We start from the raw sequence: 20,802 nt of genomic DNA, 5'->3' as shown, positions 1-20,802 counted from the left end.
CCTGGAGCCATGCATGGACTGGTGTTTTCCCTCATCCAGCTGAGTCTTTAAATATCACAGCGTGAGTGTCATCCATTCTTGTAAAATGTAGTAGCCACTGCACAGAAAATGTAAATACCCATTATGTACTGTAAAGGAAGTCTGGGATAAACAGAAGCATTTTGGAACTGGCATCAATATTATTCCACAAGCTAAAATGCAGGCTTTCTACTTTATGTATTCCTTTTAGGTTTTTGTGGTTTTTTTTTTTTTTTTTTTCCCAAGGTGTTCCTAAGCATATTACACATGCAGTCAATATCATACCCTAAATTGTTATGATAATTATTTGTAAGTCATAATCTAAAACTTCTGTCAAACARGGCAATATTTTGGCTGACTGAGAGATAGAAAGCCAATGAGATGGTTTTGTCAGAATCCCATTTCCAGAATCAGGCCATGGTTAAGAGGCTTGTTCTTGTTGTGTGTTACCAAGCTGGAGCCAAAGTTTTGTCCATGAGCTTTAATCTCTGTGCTGTTCTGTGTGTAGGAATACTATGCAGCAGACCTGGCAGATATAATAAGGTTTCCATTATTTCAAATTGATCACATTTTACTTGATTCCTTTTGAGAAGCACTCATCAGGTTTACTCTCTGAGTATGAACCCTAATCTGGCCTTGAGACCAGACATTAAGTTTCAGTTTAAAACCTTATTCACACCTAACTGAACACCTCCGCTCCTTGTTGACAATACAGTATGGAAAGTGAATTATCTTGTAGTCTGGAGAAGTGGTTCATCCATACAAGGATATTATATGTTGTGGGGTAGCACTGAAATGTCTAATATGGAAAAATGGGGAATTGGTCTCCAGGATTTCTATGCCTGTATCTATTTTTACCACCATATTTYTTTTAGCATTTTCTATTTCTGTTTTAAGACCCAAAATTGTCATTGTGATATGTATCTGAAAAGATCTGAAACTACCAGCGGAATTTTGATTCTAATGTCTACTAGTACCTGAAGCCTCTAGAGATCTTGAGTCATTAAGATGTAAATTAGCATTAAGATGTATAACTTGCTAAAGACTGACATGGTGTTTGCAGTTTGTTTTCAACTTAATCACCTCAGGCCTTCTTTCCAGGTAAGCTATTTTAAAATTTTTCCCTTTCTGTGGCAGAAAAAATGAAAAATTGTCATTCTAGACCTTGTTTTCTAATTAATTCTTCTTTTGRCAAACTAGCATGTGGACAGCTCCAAACTGCTGCATTCCCATTACTCATGACATGCTRAGGATAACTTCATCTAGTGTCTCCTTCTCATTCTGACAAGTAAAAACAAAAAAAAAATCCAGATGAGATTATAAAGCTGGAGTTTAATACCGTCACAATAAGCTGACAGGGATTATGGAAATCTTCTTGTCTCACTTCTGTTTAATTCTCTCCCATTTGCACATACAAAGCTTGCATGTTTTGTATCTCATGCATAAAATTCTTGACAACATCCTTAAAACACAGACCCTGCCCTCTCTATAAGAAGGATCTTAATCCTTTTATGGTTTCTGAGTTGCAATTTTTATTATGACTATTTCATATTAGCTCAAATGGTAGAAGCCTTGATGCCTTTTAAATATGCTTGTGATATCCCTGCCATCAAAAAATATTTTGGTTTTATTATAAATACTTATCCAGTGTATACTATACTTCTCTGGTGTATCGCCCCAACTTTCCCAACGTCCCTCTGGAACTCACTACCTCTATATAAGCTAATTTAAATTGACAAACTTGTTATGCCAGTGATATTTATAATGATAAGCCACTACAGCAGGGAACTTCAAGATCTACACTTGAAATGCTGCCACTCTCCGATAAAGTAATAGGTATCAGCTTCGTTACCCTTTTTGACACTGTGTTTCTGTCTCATCTGTTGTACATACTTGTATGCCTAAGTAGAGGAACACAATCAACATGCATTGTCAGGTGAATATTGGACAAGCCAGGAATTTTATGAGGTTTGACTAGCACTGCTTGCTCGTTTAATTTAATATCTGCTCGTTTAATTTAATATCTGGTGATCTGGTTCATGCCATTTATTTCAGGCTTAGCATCCTATCAAAATTTATAGAAGAGAAATACACTTAAGAAAATCAGAAGGCCCCCAGTTTTTTCACAAAGTGCCAAGCTTACAAGATGACAAGAACATGTTACAAAGTTCTTGTAACATGCCCTTGTCATTTTGTAAGTTCAGAACAACAGTATGAGTATTAAGTTATATATGGCCCTCACCAATGACATTGCACCAATGATCCAAAAATTCAATTGAATATTCAAATGTCATCATCTCTGCACTTAGGTATCAGYATCTGGACATCCAACACTGTTCAGAAGTATTTTGAATTGTCCTGTAACAACAGTCTATGCCACTAGCCGGTTTTAACAAYATCGTAGAAAAGTAAATGTTCCAGCTGCAGGCACTGGGAGTGCAATAGATGTAGTGGATAAAGCCTTAGGTAAAGTGGGGGAAGGAGTATCCTTTTTGGGTTAATTGCAAGCCTTCTGGCTGATTAAGAAATGTTATTACCTTAGGCATTTGCTCTTAGTCATACAGTGCTGGATATAGTGTAAGTCATGACTACAAAGGAAGTCTCTGCCCATTAAGTATTTTAGGATAAGGTTCACAAAATTTGACAGTGAATTTTTGATGCCATCTTCTATGCCTTAATAAAAGTCTTGCTGAATTCTGTCTCAGCTACTTCTATAGATGTCTGCAGCATTTCCAGGATAGCATCAGGCAAAACTGTAAAATAAAGAAATTGAATTAGCTTTTTTTTAATAAAAACTGAGTTCTTTCTCAAAAAGCTACATTACTTTAGTATGTATTTGATTTTGATAAAATAATCACTTCACTTGCAGAAAAAAAAAGCCATCTATTAAAAACAATTTAAAATATTGTGAAAACATCTTCATGCATTCTATGACAACTCTATTCTTTTTCACTACTTGCTTTTCATTCCACTGAAAGTGCTTTTGCTGCTCAAAAAATTGCAAGAGACATTTCAATTACAGGTATGTCCCTGAAATGGCTGCATTTCTGTAGAAAAGAAGCAATTCAYAAATAATGCACATTACTTTCAGTCATAGGAAAAGAAAAAAGTGGTCAGTGCTATTATTACTTGATGTAGAGGTGCCTTGAGGGGTATGCCTTTGTTGCTGTAAAGTAGATCTCCAAACCTGTACTGAGTAAATACTTTTTTTTTTTATTATGTTTGTACATACTCATTCTTGAGCTAGGATGAATCACCAAAGCTATTTCATCTCTTAGTCATCCCCTGGATTGGTTTCTTTGTTATAGAGCAGATCATATGAAACTCTTAGAAAGTCAAAAGAAAAAATGTATTCTACTTAAAAGCAATGGAGCTAATTTTATAATGACTTGACTTCACGTATTTCAGCTGATTTATGCTGAAGAATCTTAAATATCTGACTCCACTACCCTTCATCCTCATTTTATCAATGTAAACTTTGTGGTTTACTCAGCAGCTCTAGAACAATTGGAACAGGGAGTAGTCCAAAGGTTTGGTGATTAAAACAGCCATAAGGATCCCAAAACCTCTTGAAGCCTTAAAAGTTAATGAACTTACTGCAAGAGAAGATTTAGCTGTCTACTCTACTGTTCTAAAATAAGCCTTGAAAACTTATAGAAAGCACCAAGTTTGGTTTCTGAGATGCAATTTTTATTATTACATTATTCAACTCAACTCATTATCTTAATTAAAAGTCTTCCCTGCTGTTCTTTGTGTGCCATCTAATGTTATTATGAGATATTTCATGTTGTAAGTTACACTCAAATTCACTCAATTCTATGTTAATTCATTGTCTTAGCAAACATTTTTGAAGACTCAGGAAAGTATGAGCTTAATAGAGAAAATTGAATCTACTACACTATTAAGAGAGTTCTATAGCAATGTTCATAGAGTAATTAAAAAAATAGAAAGCATTGGCAGACTGAAAGAAATTTCAGTCATGACCAATATGAAAACAAACTTTCATATTTGTCAGCTGTTATATCTCTAGAGAAGGAGCAGCAGGATATCTTTTTGCTGAGGACAGTACAAATAAAGTGACAGAAATTTTCTTCAAGAATATTTGAAGTAGTAATGGAAAAACAGTTGTATTTAAATGCAGCAAAAATTGATATAAAATTCACTGAATTACATTGCTTTTCCTTGCAAGAAGGTAACAGCAATTTTTAGCAAATACACATTTTCCTCTGAAATGACAGGCTGTGTGAGTCACTTATGTCATGGGCACTGAAAGCCCTGACTGTTCCTGCCTGGCCCCTCTGAGGCTCTSCTCATCTGCCCTCAGCCCAAGACCCTATCTCAGTCTCAGTACTGACAGCCTCTGCCACAGTAATGTCACAGCAAGGGCCTTGCCCAGCTCCCCACAGCCCTGCCCTGCTGGTCCATGGGCTCCACTGACCTGGACCCCACCACAGGCGTCCCCATTCCTGGGGGTGCCCAATTGCCCAGGCTGGGGCTGCCCAATTGCCCAGGCTGGGGCTGCCCACGGTGTTCTCTGCTCCCAGCTAAGGCTGTGGGACAACTACTCATTCCCCACAGAGCTACTCATCTCTGCCTTGACTCGGCAAAACAGATATATTGATGGGTTGCACACTTTTATCTCCCATTTTAGTGAAAAAAGGGGAGTTGTTTATTAAGATTAAGCTGGAACATTCTATGCTGTGCGGTTCCTCTCTGCAGCATGTTAGAAGTGAGGAAGACAGGTCCTTATCTTCTGGAGGCTGCTCAATTGTGCCAAAGATAGTATTTCAGTACTGGAGGTGGGTCAAAGTGCACAGAGTTCATCTGCAGCTGTCATGGAAGGAAGACAGAAGCCAAAGGAGAAGGAACAGGTGGGTAGAATGACGAAAAATGGAGTTTATCTTGACTGCTGTTCCCAGTCTATTTCCTAGAATACAATTATAGCATCTGTTTCGGAGAAGGGATGTTCTGCTTTCCCTCTCATACCCCCAGGGGTACTCTACCAGTTTTGACCTCCCCTTCTTCATCGGCATTGAATAATACCAGATGTTCTCCTATTCCAAGCAATTTGTTGCCTTACTTTTGACTTCTACCCTGTTTTGCTCCCATTTCCTCATCTTTTCAATGCATTCCCAAAAGGTGACCACAAACACATAATGCTTCGCTATGTGAGAAGCTCTCTACATGCTCTGTCTACTGAAAGTCTTAAAAAGAGGTAGTCAGTTACCCACTTATCCTTGATGCATAAGTAAGGACTAATTATTGAAAAAAAACCCTAATATATTGTATCAACAGTAGCATAGTAAGGTAACAGAGAAGATCTTTCCTGAAAAAATGTTGTCCACATTGTCCAGAGAAGGCAAACAAAAATTTGACTGATCGGTGAAGGAAGTTGCAAGCTCCAAATTTCCATTATGGCTGGGAAGGCAGACTATTCTGGGTTTGTCATGACAGTGGTATAGCGTTGCTATGTTGTTTCTGGGCACAGTACCTGGAGTCTTTTGCCATTAGCAAGGCACCTGGGCTAAGCATGTTTCAGTATGTGCACAATGCAGTGGATAACTGGACCTAGTAACTGTACCATGTTTTTGTTCATGTTTCATTTTGTCATTATGGTGCTAGAGAGTCCTATGCAAATAAACAATGGTGTTTCCTGATTTAAACAAGGCAAGAAACTTTCACAGTAAAAGCTCAGATCAGCAGTTCAGCACGGGGATATGATGAAGCACYGGGGGGATGCTGCTGGGACAGGAAGTGGCAGTGAAGCAGTCAGGAAGACAGGGTGCAGCGCCACAATAGGGGGGACAGGGGATAGCAGGGAGGAGTGACAGCAGCCAGAGATAGCCAGCAGGACCTCCACACAAGGATAATGAAGATAAAGGACAGCCAGCAGGTCCAGGGTGAGTCACAGCGGAGAACAAGGACATGCATGACCAGGCACAAGGACACAGGGACACTTGCAGGTTAGCTCAGGCCAGAGACTTTATTCAGTACACAATGCAGCACCCAGGAAAAGCAGGCACAATGTCCTGAGGATCTTCTCCCATCTGTTCTACAGCTCTGCTCCCAGCAACTTGGGACCACAGCTGTGTTATGCCAGAGATGCAAGAGCACAAATGGACAAACCCTAAGGAGAGGGAACGGATGGGTGGAAGGAGGTTGCAGAGTCTGGTAGTACACTGGAGACCAACAATGTGTGCCAGTGTTTATCCAGATACTATGCTTCAGCAATGACTAAGGTGGTATGCAAGGGTCCATTTGTGCCTTAACAAGCTAATATTGAGAAAGGAATCATCATTATTTTTGTAAATGTTTGGAATTCTCCAGGATGGATTTTTCAATTGCCTGGACTTCCTGTCTCAGAGATGGTAGAAAACTGGGAGCATCAGAAACTGAAGAGAACAATTTGAGGAATACTAAGAAGGAAATTAAAATTATACATAAATCTTGGTCATGTTTTTATGTCATTAATGTATAAATTAAATACACCATGAAGTAGGAATAGTTAGTTAAATCCTCTTAGGTTAGAGCTACTGCCAATTAGTTGTTTTACAAAATCTGACACAATTTTGTTAGAATGACTTGCAGAATATGTTTCTTTTAAAGGACAGCCACTTAAAGGTACCTTGTGGGAGGAATTCTGTCCACCAGTTCTAAAGCATGTCTTCTACTCCATGTAGTGTCAAACAGTGATTTTTTCAGAGTGTAAATCATGGTGTCCTGTCACTTCATGTCTGCATCTCCTGTACCCTTTCATTGGATAATTTGACTTGTAGACAATAAAACGCTTTTCCCTCACTTAGTTTATGTCTATGACTTGAAACTTTCTGCCCAAGTGCCAGACATTCTTCTGCATTTACGATGCATGAGGCTGATTTACATAAAGATTGCTGGATGCAAGCACAATACATTCATTCTCAAATCCAGTAACTCTGTAAGTTGTTTTAAAATCTTCTGAGAAATAATTATGGATTATGAGGTTTTCAAATGCTTCCTTGTAATGAATATGCAAAGGACATCCTGCTCTATATATGGGCTTCATTTTGTGTATGGGATAGTATGTTTTGCTGAGGCAATGTAATCAAATACGTATGACAGACAGATAATGCCAATGGATTCCTGAAAAAAATAAAAGGTATCTTCTTTCACAAGTCCCTCTTAATTGGCTACTTGCTCTTTTTACTTACTGGTCTTCAGGTTGCTCTTTAAATCTTAGATAAATTTGAATTGAAATAATAAACTTTGCAAGTGCATAGTTGTATTCTTTAAAAGCTATAATCAAGCTGTCTGCTTAATATAAGTAGGCTGCAGGTAAATCTGTTTAATGTTTCACCAGTTCATCATTTGAATGCAGAGTAGCTTCTTTACAGGGAATTCAGTCATTGGATGTTTAAATTTTCAGTGTCTGTTGTCATGGTAACATGCATTCACTCTGGTACCCACTGCGCTCAACATAAATTATTTTAAAGTCATAGTATCCTTCTTTTCTTTAGATTTATTGTGGTTAAAAAATAGCTATATTTGAAAGATAATTAAAAATTAAATAATTCCCAGTTAATTATTAGTTTTACTTGCAGCATTCAATAAATTTATCTTAATAAATATTGTACGTATGGAAAAATTTTCCCTCCATTTCTTGTGGAACCATACTTTACAAATATAATAACTGACACATCTTGACCAATTTTTACATTGGAATTCTCATGTTTTCAGTTATGGTTCCAATGCTTTCAGATCTGCATGTTGATGTCACAAGTGAATTGTTAATATTTAGGACTTAATATTTAGGATTTCCTCTAATTTCCTGATTCTTTTTGCAGTACTGTCATGTTTCCATGAAAATTGCAAACTAATGCTCAATGTTTAATTTTATCCTAATATGCTTTATGAGAAAAATCTGTAAAACCCAGCTATGTATATATTAAAAATAAACTGAGAAAGTCATATGTTGATCCCTTGGGATTCTCATGGTTCTAAAGAGGATTAAGAAGAGATATTAAATGCATGTGGTAAGAAATGGAATATTGTTCCAACCGGCATAACAAAATTATTTTTTCCATTTGATATTTGTAAAGTCAGTCACAGCCTAATCTATACTCTAGTTAAAAAAAGTAACTCTTGATCTACAGCTTCGTGTAGGGTTCCTCAGTTCAGGATACTCTCAATGGCTGTTTTGCATAACACTGACATTTGAAGAAAATTCTGTGGTTTAACTTTCCTGATGCAGGCAGGTGTTATGTATTTCATTACTACATATTCTACAGTACAGTACACTTCGCAGAGGACTAATGCTAAAACAGTTCTTTGAAAGAGTTGTGATTCAGTTTTATTTTATGTTGAAAAGATTATTTAATGATTTTATAAATTGTGTGAACAAAATGCCATCCTTTCTGAAAATGCAGATGCCTCAAAAAATTCAGCTTGATAAAGTGAGTACTTTGTAGGTAATCAAAACCTAAATTTTTACTGTTTATCCTGGAGATAATAAAAAAAGGACATGGTTCTGTTTGAATAATAGTCTTATAGATATTGAGTTTTAGATAAGGAAACATTTTCCATTGCAATAAACCATATTGTTCTGATTTTATTTAATTTCTGTGTGGAAAACACTGATTAACATTTAGGACTTTAAAAATAACTGCTGAAATTCTGATGTTAATGTCTAGTTGTGTTGCTATGTGCAATTGTAACCTTGGCATATTGAGACATACTGTAATGAGACATTTAAGAAAACAGAAATCTGCGGCAGCTCTGCATGACTCATTGCACCAGCCTCACACATTCATCAATAATCCAGCAGAGAGAGCAAATCTCAGACAGGTTCCTGTGGGGATTTGGGTTGCTCCATTTTCTACATAAATGTTAATGGTTGCAAACTCTCCTCATTTGGATTAAATCTTCTGAACACCTCTGTTTCTTAATGACTATGCTGTCATTCAGTGTGTTAAATCTTCTGTAATGAGCTTGAAAGGAGAAAGACTCAGATTGCTACTCTCGTCTGTCACTGATGGGACAATTACAGTTTTATAAATGACTTCACTTTTCAGTCTGCTTGATTCAAACTGGAAGTGAAATGCAATCTTCTCATTCCTGGATTACTGACAGGTTTTTTTCCCAATACAGTGAGCAGTATCACAGAGTTCACAATAAAGATGTAAAATCACAAGGGTGTGTTCTTACACAAATGTGGATTTGAGTATGACATCACTAAATGTACTGCATAGCACAGTCTTATTTTCAAGTTCACCGCTGACACCTGGTTGCTGAGTTGATGAACTCAGTTTGTCTGGTCTCTCCTTATCTTGGTAAGAAAATCAGTTATTTAGTATCAGCAGGTCTTATGGTATGGATTTACAAGCTCTCTCAAAATGCCATATAATCCAATATCTTTTTCTTATGTTGCATTGCTTTTCAAAACATGTCTGATTAGGGATCTTTCAGCTGAGTAAACTGACATTTCTCTTTAAATTGCTTATTAACCTTAAATTATCTTTCTCTGTTACAACTGGAGGTACAGGTGGTGTTCCTATAAGATAGGCAGATTGTAATACAGATAATAGAAACACTGCTTTTATTACAGATCTTGGTTTACTAAATTATTATTTTAATACAGCAAAATTTCCTTTTCAAGAGCATGAATGATTTATGAAACTTCTGGCAAATAGTGTGGAGCTTATTATACCCTTAATTTCACCAAGGAGACAGTAAAAACAAATTAGTAATACAACCTGTTGCCTGTCAGAAAAAGCATAGTATATACCTCTGGAAGAATTCTTGCTGTGCTTTCTTTTCACAAGTAGAGAGCAGAGTCCAAGGCTTTTCCAGAAATACAGAATGCTGTTGTTGAGAATATATAGTAGGTTTACTTTTTTTAAATGGTTGGCAAAATTTCCTGAATAAACAATTCTGAATGTCTTTGCTATCACCCTAGATAAACCTTCCCCCAAATACATGTATATTTGAGTGTATGCAGCTAAATCAMATAGCAGAAATCAAACTTTCTATAATAATTTCCTTTATGTGAAAAGCCAAGCTTTGCCAAACTGGAGTTCATTCCCTGTTTCCAGGGACTATATAGAGGTTGATGTTATATTTACGTGCTCTTACAAAAGAAAAAAACACAAACAAACCAAAAGAAAGCAAGCATGATAATAAACACTGATGGTTTTGCCTTAGGTCAAGATTACTGAGTTTTTTAGCATTCCTAGTTTCTCCAACAGACATTGATAATATTTTAATCTTAATTACTACATAATATTGCTTCTTTCTGATATTTGAAGCATATCAGCTAAAGTTAAAAGGACAATTCAAATTCAGATGTAAGACAGCCAATTTACTTGTGACAAATAAAGTCATTTGCCTGACTGTAATAGTTTCTGAAGAAATTCTTGAAATTTGTGTTTGTTTCCACACTGATCTTTCTTGGACACTTGCTGATTAATCTTTTGTCTCTTGGCAAAGTTCATGATACATTCTTCTTAATCCTGAACTGTATTTTTACTGCAAAACTCAGTGAACAGAGAATTAATAACAATTGCTGCTTGCTTTGTGGTCTGACTTTTCATGGAAAGAAAAAAGAAGTATCATCTTTAATTTGCTACTGGTTTTCTTGGTGGTATCGTTTACAATTTTGTGACCAGTGCAGTCAGGAATGCATTTAATGCCTCGATTCATTGAATACTTTTAGGATGGTAGTTCAAGGTCTTTCAGATATGATTCAGAACAAGACTTTAATCTTCTATGAAATTAAAAAAAATCACAGTATAAAGTATGGAACAAAAAGGAAGAGTCTGTTGTTGTTAAATCGATAGATGTCAGAAGGAGGCGAGGGACTCCTTGTCTGTTTTAGAGTAGTGTGTGTTGCAGCAATACCTTTTCTGTGTTCATGTGCATTAAGATTCAGGGTCTTGTTTGAACTTTCTCTCCCCTGTGCAATTAGTATTTATTTCAGGGGAGTGTGTTTAACTTTCTTCATTACAGGGTTAGTTTTCCTCTGCTTGCATTGTACTCAGTGAACCTGATATTCATTTACATCAAGAACCTTTTGATCCACTGTGATCCATTTTAAAGGGCTTTTATACTGTCAGTGTGATGGAAAAGGTCAGAGTGTAAGTGAAAAATCAAGGCTAGAGGTTTCTAGAAATCTTGTTGGTGTGTTTCAAAGTGATCATCAATAACAAGGGAAAAATATTGCCTCCAGTATTATTTGTTTTTCTTTCTTTCCTACTACTGAAACTTTCATAATTTATTAAACTTCCCTAAGATGAAGGCTGCAACATTATTTTGAAAGCTCTTAGAAGCTGTTTCACTACTTTCAAATTGAGCAATATCAATTAAAAAAGCATAGTTTATTTGAAATAAAAATTTCAAAATGAAGCTTTACTCATTTTACATATGGATTTCTGGCAGTTTGAACAGTTTATACAGCGAAAATGGGCAAAAAAGGCTAAGTCTCATTTTCAGTTTATAAAATCTACTGTTTACCCTTACCATCATTATTTGTAAGTCTTATATACTAAAAATGTGAACCTGGGCCCACAGCAGACTCTGCAGAGAGCATATTGAATTCATAACCAAAAGACAAGCACTCTTCCCAAAAAGCTAGTTTCACACAGCTATTTTTATAGAGAGATAAAGAGAGATTTTTTCAGAGATCTGCTCAGTTTAATTGGTAGCATCTGAGGTAAATAAGACAACATAATTTCCATAGGGAGATTGTTCCACAGTCTTGTAAAACCTCTGGTCAGGAAATTTTTCYCAGTGAGACAGCCTATGTTTCCTTTACAGCCATGTTAAAGTCTTTCTGTTTCAGTTCTTTTAAAGGATTGCTTAATGCCAAGCTTCTGTCACTGACATTTACAGAAAATATGAAGACTCAGAGATTTTTGTAGAAAGCTTAAGAGAGATAGATACTCATGTTTTATTCATATACTTTAGGAGAAAAATTTAATTGGTGGAAATGGATGGACCAATTGGTGGACCAAACTACTTCTGGCTTCTCTTTCCCAGTTATTTGTGTGCCCGTGAAGAGCTATTTGTCATCTTCTCTATTGTTTTCTTATATGGCAGTCATAAAAATTTATTATTCAGACAAGAAGATTTATTAATATAATCTATAACTAACACTCAGATTCTTGAATACCAGGCTTATCTATGAATAAAATTAAGATATTTGTTTGCAATACAAACAGCTACAAATCATAGAGAAACTCAAAAATATTTGGCAAACWGTTAAATTCCATAGAGAACAGACTCTGGAATCTTATTAGGATGTATCCATAACACAACCAGGTCCATATTTACATTGGATCCTCTTAAGCATTAAACCTCTGTAAATAATGAAGCAGATCCACAAGAGCCGTTTGAAATAGTTAAAGCAGATGGAGAGAAACTGCAGCTATGCTGCATAGTTGTAGATCAGAGCAGAAAATAACACTAGGAAAATGACAAAAACCTTTGACAAAAAAAAGGCAGGATTCAAAATATCCTCAAGTCAAGGGTCAGAATTTTGTCCTTCTATTTTAAGTACAGAAGCCTCAGTTTGCAACAAATAGTGTATGGATGAGTTTCCTTCCTGTAGGCATGATCTGGTTAGCAGTAAGCACTGGTCACTGTGCTTCAATGATTTATTTCATTTTTAACCACCTGCTCCAAGAGAAACAGTTGAAATTATATGCCAAGGACAAATGTCCACTCTTTGGAAACATTTGCATCTCAATGTTTATGTTCATTAACTGTCTGGGTTTTTTGGCTTTCACCCAGCAGCAGGAGACTGTTACCCTGGGAAAGAATTGTATGATAATTACATTATCCCTTAATTAAAATATTGCATAGACTCCAAAGGTAAATGTTGTGTCTGTCCTATTTTCAGCTGAATTACATGAATGACCCTGTAATTCTAAGCAGCAGCCTCTGTATGAAAACTCTCTGTATCACACTTCTCTATCATGGTGGATCCAATCCTTGTTTCACCTGAAGCACTGGAAATACTTCTGCCAACTTCACAGGGACGAGAACAAAATCCAGCCGAGAGGAGCTGAATTTGCTGACCAGATAGAATGACAATGTTTTCTGCTTGCTTTTCATTTTCAAATTGCTTTAGATGTTACAGCATGTTTTGCCAAAATAGCAATCTCTCAATCTCACTTACCTATACAGAACAAAAGCATAGCATTCTGCCAAGGATCTGATTAAAAGATAGCTTTTCTGTTCCTACTAGGACTGAAACTGACAGTTATTATCTTGTCATGTTGAACAGACCAGGTAAAACAATATTTACTACAGGTTCAGTGATATGGGAGATGACATGATCTAAGTAACTTCATCATTTGTTCTGACCCACTAGTCAAAAGTGGTCTTTTTTTTTTTTGTAATAAAAATGATCCTACTTGCTCCAAATCTAAATCTAGTTACAAAACATGTTACCATTCCAGATCAAGGAAAAATACTTCCCAACAGAAAAATAATTTAAGCAATCTTTAACATTGATTAATTTCAGAATAGATGCACAGCTGAAGGAGGTGTTTTGTGTTAAAAAATTAGAGATGAATGTCTGTTGTGGTTTAAGCCCAGCTGGCAGCTATGTACCACCAGTGGAATTGGGAGAAAAATCAAAATGAAAACTTTTAGGTTGAGATAAGAAGGGTTTAAGAATTGAAACAAAGTAAAATATAATAATAAATACAAGGAAAAAACCCCAAGCAATGCACAATACAATTGCACATCACCTGCTGATTGATCTCCAGCCCATCCCTGAATCTCCATCACTGTATTATGAATAGGATATGAATTCTACCAGAATTAAGGAGCAAATGAGACCATGTGCTGAAGTCAATAATACACTTCTTTTAAACGCTAAATGTGCGGTAGTAAGAAAAATTAGAAAAGAGCAGTACAGGGCAGGGAGAGAGAAATATCAAGCAAAAGATGTTCACCACTTGCAGATCCAGCTGCATCCTGTTGGTCCCTCTTCACCTCAAGCTTCTCAGTGTTGGGAGGTCCCAGAGCTGTTCCAGAGATTACACTTTTATACAGTCCAAGTTTGGGGTATCCATGGGGTGGTGGTACATGCTGTTCCCATAACTTGTGGTGATATACACATATATAAGAGCAGTTTCTTCCTTTTCCACAGCTTGCCACAGTGGGAATTTTTGCCTGGATGCATGAACGTGGATGTACTAACCAGACCTCACCTCTGCCAGGCCTGGAATTAACACCTTCATCTTACAAATTCCATATCTCAAGTTCCTGCTGTGGCTGCATGTATTATGGAAAGTTCCTTCTGTGGCCTTGACAGTATTTTGAGACAGGCTACTATGTTCTTTAAATCCTTACATGACCCCTCTTCTGGGTAACTCCTCCATTTGTATTTGTGGGAGTTGTACTATGCATGACATTCTGATTGGAATATCCCTTTGGCCAGATTGGGTCACCTGTCCTGGTTATCCCCGCTGCCGGCTTCATGTGCATCTCCTCACTGGCAGAGAATGAGACACGGGCAAGTCCTTAACTCATGGTTAGGGCTACCTAGCAACAGCCAAAACATCAGTGTGTAATTAACATTATTCTATACTAAATCCAAAACACAGTTACTAAGAAGAAATTAACTGGCTCCCAGATGAATACAGGACATCTTTACAGATCARTTTCCATCTTTGTTTTTTCTGTGTCTGTTTCTCACATAGAATCCCTTGTTGCTTGCTGAAAGAAGCATAAATTCTAGGGGTGAAATGCTGTAATTGTAAGGATATAAACAGTTTTAAGAGATACATTTGCTTACTCATTCTGAGTTACTTGTAAGAGCCAGAATACTCAGTAAATAAATTTAATTCTGTGTTGTCATTATATAAGGTTGTCTAARTATAGACATTATTCAACTGCAAATGACACAGTTGTGTTAGTCACTGGCATCAAAAGCCTTCTGAATCTTCTGTCAGTCTCGTGGGTTTTGTTCTTTTTTTCCTGCTTCTCATGCTGAGCCTTTTTTTCCTCAGTAGATACCCAAAGAATAAGTCACAAATATTCCCTTTTCACAGCATGAGCTATTTTATCCTCTTATCCAGGATACTGATTTTAAGGGCTTCTACTGAGATACTGTGAAGCTAGATAGATTTGTTATTTGAAGTCTCTCCTGTATTTAATCTGTAATATCCAATGCAAGGGGTGCTGCTGGATTCAGAACTACAGGGTTCTCAAACTGGAACCACTTGCAGTCATTAATGCTGTCTAAGGCTTAAACTGAGATTAAACAAAGGTATTTATGATTTTACCAATAACAATAACAATAACCACAAGAATTACAGCAACAACAATGATGATAATGATGATAAAAAAGATGAAAAATTATACCTGTAAATAATAAAAACATCTAAAAGGGGAATGGGGCAGTTCTTGGTAATTCCTCCTTTTGTCTAAGGAGATGTAAGACAATTAGGAGCTCTCAGATACTTGGTAACAATCTAAGTCTTTCACTTTTCCACCAAAGAAATACTGGCTATTACGTGAGCTATGTTCAGTTTTCATTAATGCAGTTGACAGGACAAAAAGTCAGAGTCAATGTCCCACATAGATAAGACAAAGAGAAGCAGACCATCCCKATATTTTGTCATTGTAAAAGCCCTAACAATTGTTAATAAAAGAATATTAAAGGAGATGGCATAGACTATTCCAAAAACAGACATCATATATCTGCTTTCAGGTACCTGATTTATTAGCAATAACAATCCTTCCCATCCCCCAAAAATCTGCTCCTCAAAGTTTGTAAAGACGTATTTCTAAAGGACTTCCCCAGCTTTTACCTTTTAGAATGTGAGTAATGATTCTGCCGCTTACTTCTCAGTTACAGATTAGTTTCTTCATCTCTGTTGCATCTTTGTAGACCTGCCATGGATTGTCAGTCCCTGGTAACATTTTGCAACACTTTGGAAAGTACAATTTGACTGCTATGAGTGGGCAAGTCCAAGTCCCCAGGCTTGGATAAACTGAAATACCAATACAGTTATTTAAATCAACTGAAATTGCTGTTCTGTTGCTGCAAGACTCCTTTCACTTCTCCTTTCTTTGATTGCAGTTCCTTCCTTCTTCCTCAAGTTTTAACAGTTTTCTTGCTATTTCTCATGTAGATGCCTACAGCAAGATTTCTGCTTTCCTGTTATACCCTTCAGAGAAATGACCTTTGTGACAGAGGCTACTCTGAAAAGCTTTCCTTTATACCTATTGCTCCTGGTCTTTGAGAGCCTAGAAAAACTCATTGAAAGAAACTATATGGGAAAAATACAGGGAAGATAAACAAGAGAAACTTAAAAAAAATAAAATTCAGAGTCCAAATATATAGCTTTAGAAAATCTGAATTAAATTCAAACTCCTTAGTTGAAGCCACTTTTTGAAAATTGTGATGAACTTTCTGTGGATCAAGACAGTATGTTATGACAATACCTTCTGCTGCAAAGTTTCCTCTGATGTTTAACCACATCCAGTAACTTATCTGTTAGGGCTGTATATATTATTGAAGTAGTAAAAGTCTGATAAATTTCAACATCAGGTTTCTCTGCTCTAATTTTTTTTKAAACCAGTACACATATAAATACTTTGTTTAACTAGTAATTTTCTTCATATTGAGTTGTTACATATAGAATTTGTTTTGAAAGCTTTTGCATTTTATTAGAAAAAAAAGGTACAGCCCTTCTAATGCTTTTTCCAAACTTGTGGACTACACAAGTAATTCTTTAGCCTACAGTCTCTAGCCATTAAAAATGAAGTGCTGCCCTCTTGTGGCACCTAAAAAAAATAATCTAAACCAAGCAACCCACGTTCTTCGTCACATTTTGTGTAACGGTGCGCCAACTTTCTTTTTGTGCTCCTTCTTTTCTTGACTTTTCTCCACCACGATATGCATGTAATTTTGTTACAGCTCGAAGTCTAACTCAGTTAAACAGCTGAAAAATGTTACTCTAAAACTCTAAACAATTTAAGAAATCTACTGGGAAAAAAAGCCTATTATGGTCAAATTAAACCAGGAAGTACAAAGAAAACTGTTAATTTAATGAAACTAAGTTTAGTCTTGGACAATTTTAAGTTATAAGAAAAATTATGGATAGGCTCTGTTTGATGTTAGCATCACTGTGATAACAGAGAGCTTGCCAAGACATAGGTTTGATATTCAGTGGAACTATTTGTCTTTGATATTAACGGGAGTTTCTAGTTGTCTTTGACTTCCAATTTCCTATCAGACTGAACTTGATAATTTTTTTCCTTAGAAAGTTTCATATCAGCTTGGCCATCTCATCTATGGCATGGTTTGACCACTGTAACCTAGTTACCACAATGATATTTGAAACATTTCTAGTATGTAATAAAACTAACCTTCCATCTGTGGTTCACAGACACCCCAGAATGGAATATAAGTCCTGCATTGTCAAAATTCCACCTTGATGCTGTTATTGTCTATCATTTTAGCTGTGTTCCTGCAATAATAAGGTACCTAGCTAAAGAATAGGTAGCAAAATAATGTATATTTCCTTTAAGGAGTGTCTGGGAGCTATGGGACTCAGAAATGCCTTGTCCTAGACTAGACTATTGCTTTTTTTCCATGCTAGATCTATGTGAGAATATCATATGGAGGATTACCTGTGGAATAGTTACAAAGACAGTACAGAAAGCCTGGCGTTTCTGGGGCTAGACTTGTGATGCTCTTCATCTACTTATTTCCATCTTTTTAATTGTATCTGTCCTTTTCCAATACTAGATCTATGTGAGAATTGCATATGGAGGATTACCTATGGAATAGTTACAAAGACAGTATAGAAAGCCTGGTGTTTCTGGGGCTAGACTTGTGATACTCTTCATCTATATATTTCCATCTTTTTAATCGTGTCTGTCCTTCTTTAATCCAATTTCAGTATCAAATAATCCACTAGCTCTTTCCAGGAAATCCCTTTAAAAATGTCCCCCTCTATTCCAGAATAGTAGTACAGCAGACAAGCTCTGCATTACACTCTTTCTTTTACAAACTCTGAAGGAACATTGTGAGATGGGGGTAATATATAGTCTCCCTAAGCCCTAACATTTTGTTAATACCAGCAAATTCCCAAAGAAAATCAGTGGAAACATCAATTTAGCTGAGGATACATGGCAGGGGGATATTTGCATAATCCCTCCAGTCAAAGCTTCATTTCCTGCCAAGATCAACATACCTTATGTTTCTTTCACAAGGCTCCAAAAGGTATAAGGCCTCTCCTTTCTTAATTTTGTGGACCACTCCATCTTTGTGAAAATCACTGCTCCTCCCGGTTCTCATTTTCTGCAAAAATAAGCAGCACAGTATGAACATATGATCTGAAATTCTGTGAAACACACAATAGCTAATTTGAAGAATATTTCTAGCTCTTTGTTTTCACTGAACTGCATAAATGCTTCCCACATAGATGATTATGCATCATTATAATACAGAGAATGTCACTAGGCAATTTTCTAATCAGAYCCCTACACTTCAAAACATACTGTATTATCCCTTCTAACTTCCAGGATTTTAAAGCAGGTTCTGATAGATTATTAGACTGCTGAAATGGGTCTCAAGACCCAGTATTCTTTTTGTTCCCAGAATATGATTATTCTACTCTAAATTTACATGTTAGTCCCAATATCCAAATTGTATTAATGGAAATTGAATAATGAAAATTTAATGCCTGGGGTATCTTCTTCATGATACTGCAGTTGCCATGAGGAAGAAAAGACAGAATATAACTGCCAGCAGTTCTTTCAAATTCAGGATCAACGATGCAGCCATACTGAAAAATTTTGCCTTCCTTTGTYTATACTGAAAATAAAAATCCCACACTTTAAAGGGGTTGAAAATAGCCATGAAATGATAATCAATGTAGAAAATGGTTGAAGGAAATGTTAGGGATAATTATGAAGATGTGAGGATTATTGGTTCTTAAAGTTTCTTTGTAAAATCTTTCAATTTTTAGTTCCAAACAACTTTTTTTCATTACGAATTAGTCATGCTGTCACAGAGCCATTAAAGCCTTGTACTCACCTTGAGTCACATGTCACCTGATCTGTGCTCAGAATCATGTTAATTATACTTTCAATATGTCTAAYGAAGATTTGTTTTACTTAGTCCTAAAGACCTCCAGTGGTCCTTGGTGGACAGAAACACTACAGCAGTACCAGGAAAGCTGGTACTGGTTCTGGTTCTTCACAATCATCATTGTTGACCCATTTGTCCTACTTTTAACCCAAATCTTCCCTGCATCAAATGTACTATTCAGCTTAGACATGTAGACAGTTTTTCCACTTCTTTTTAAGAAAAACCTTTACAAATTTTATTCCCCTTCATATTTCTTTTCCTGCAGCTGCTCAAGCATCCCCTGTAGGTYGTACTGTCTTGTCCTTTGACCATCTGTCTCTCTCATCCTTATTGATCCATGTGTACCCTGAAGCATGGTACAAAAATACCTTGTGAATGCCCAAATACATCATTACTGCCTTAGGGAAGGAAAACACCATTTATTATTCTCAAGTTTTCTGCTTCTTTCTGTTCACCCTGTGTTCTTTTTTTCTTCTTCTTTTTTTTTTTTTCTTTAATTATGATGCATAACTCACATGATGAGCTTTGCAAACCACTTTGAACTCGCATGGTGTTCTAGGAAACTCTTGCCCACATGATTGGCTCACATTCTGTATTTGTGCAGCTGCCAATTTCAGCCTATACACAGGCTAGTAAATTTGGCACTACAGGATTTGTAATTGCTTTGAAATGTCATCCCCTTTCTTTTCTCCAAATCAGTTTTCCAGTATGTGAGATTATTCCACATTCTCACACAGTTATCCTGTGTACTAGATGGTCTAAGTTCTGAGAAAGGAATCCTCAATTTAGAGAGGAGTCTCCTATTCAATTTACAAAACTTCCTTCCTTTCCAGTAGGATAACCAGATAACTAAACCTGTTTGTTAGCAGAAGAAAGCAGACTCTCTAATCTCTTTTTGTCTTCGACAAACCTGCATTGCCAGGTTTCAATTGAATGTTACTGAGAATCTCTGAATTTGTTCCCCATAAATTGAAAATGGGATAGTGTAGTGTTAAAGGGGTAGAGGATGCAGGAAATTTGCAGTGTGCCGGAAGTATGTTTGCAAGAGATAAGTTTCATTATTTCCTCATGCTTGCTGTATCAGGGTTCAGGGTTACAAAATTGGAAAACCTCTGAAAAAATTCTTCTAGTTGTGGGATGCAGCTTTAAATTTTACTGGAAAAAACTGATGTGTCAAGACAAATGGTGTCAGCCTTATTTTATTGGCATTGGAATTTAAAGGAGGTTGCAGAGAGGAAGAATTAGACTTAAAATAGCAAATATTCTCTCTGTACAAAAACAGTCTGAGAAAACTTCTCGGAGGTTTTTTAGATAATAGCAGAAATCTATTAAGTGGGATATATTTACAAATTAAGYATTAGGTAACGCCCATCTTTAGGTATTGTACTAAACAAAATCCAAAACAAAATAAAAATTCTGGAATCATGCAGTAGCTTGCTGACCGTAAGTCAGGAAATAATGAGTTTCAGATGATGCCAGAACAAGGGCATTGTCCCCTGTAAGACAGAAGATCTCCCTCAGAAGAAGAGTGGATCACATTTTTCTGCATCTGCAGACAATGAGATATTCTATGGAAAAACAAGTCATTCAATATCCTGGAAGTGTTACTTGGTTAGTATTCAAAAGGAAAAGATCATTCCCTCTCATTTTAGATCTGCATTCCTTTTTGTCATTCAAACTTTGCAAACATGGTC

General features: G+C 36.4%; 1 long non-coding RNA gene across 1 annotated transcript; it reads right to left on the bottom strand.

Annotated features, from left to right (window-relative positions):
* Window positions 1-238: 238 nt before the first annotated feature.
* LOC130584778 (uncharacterized) lies at window positions 239-15,977 on the bottom strand. Its single transcript, XR_008966533.1, has 3 exons — window positions 15,816-15,977; window positions 13,953-14,544; window positions 239-2,771 (listed from the first exon to the last, which is right to left on the bottom strand). It is a non-coding gene; the product is annotated as an uncharacterized LOC130584778 (long non-coding RNA).
* Between the last annotated feature and the right edge of the window lie 4,825 nt (window positions 15,978-20,802).

This window comes from Malurus melanocephalus, unplaced genomic scaffold (assembly GCF_030028575.1).
Source record: "Malurus melanocephalus ecotype Western Australia unplaced genomic scaffold, MMel_1.1 scaffold_762, whole genome shotgun sequence".
Classification (NCBI taxonomy): domain Eukaryota; kingdom Metazoa; phylum Chordata; class Aves; order Passeriformes; family Maluridae; genus Malurus; species Malurus melanocephalus.
Note: the sequence above shows the minus strand (reverse complement) of the source record. Positions and strands in the feature narration are given on the sequence as shown.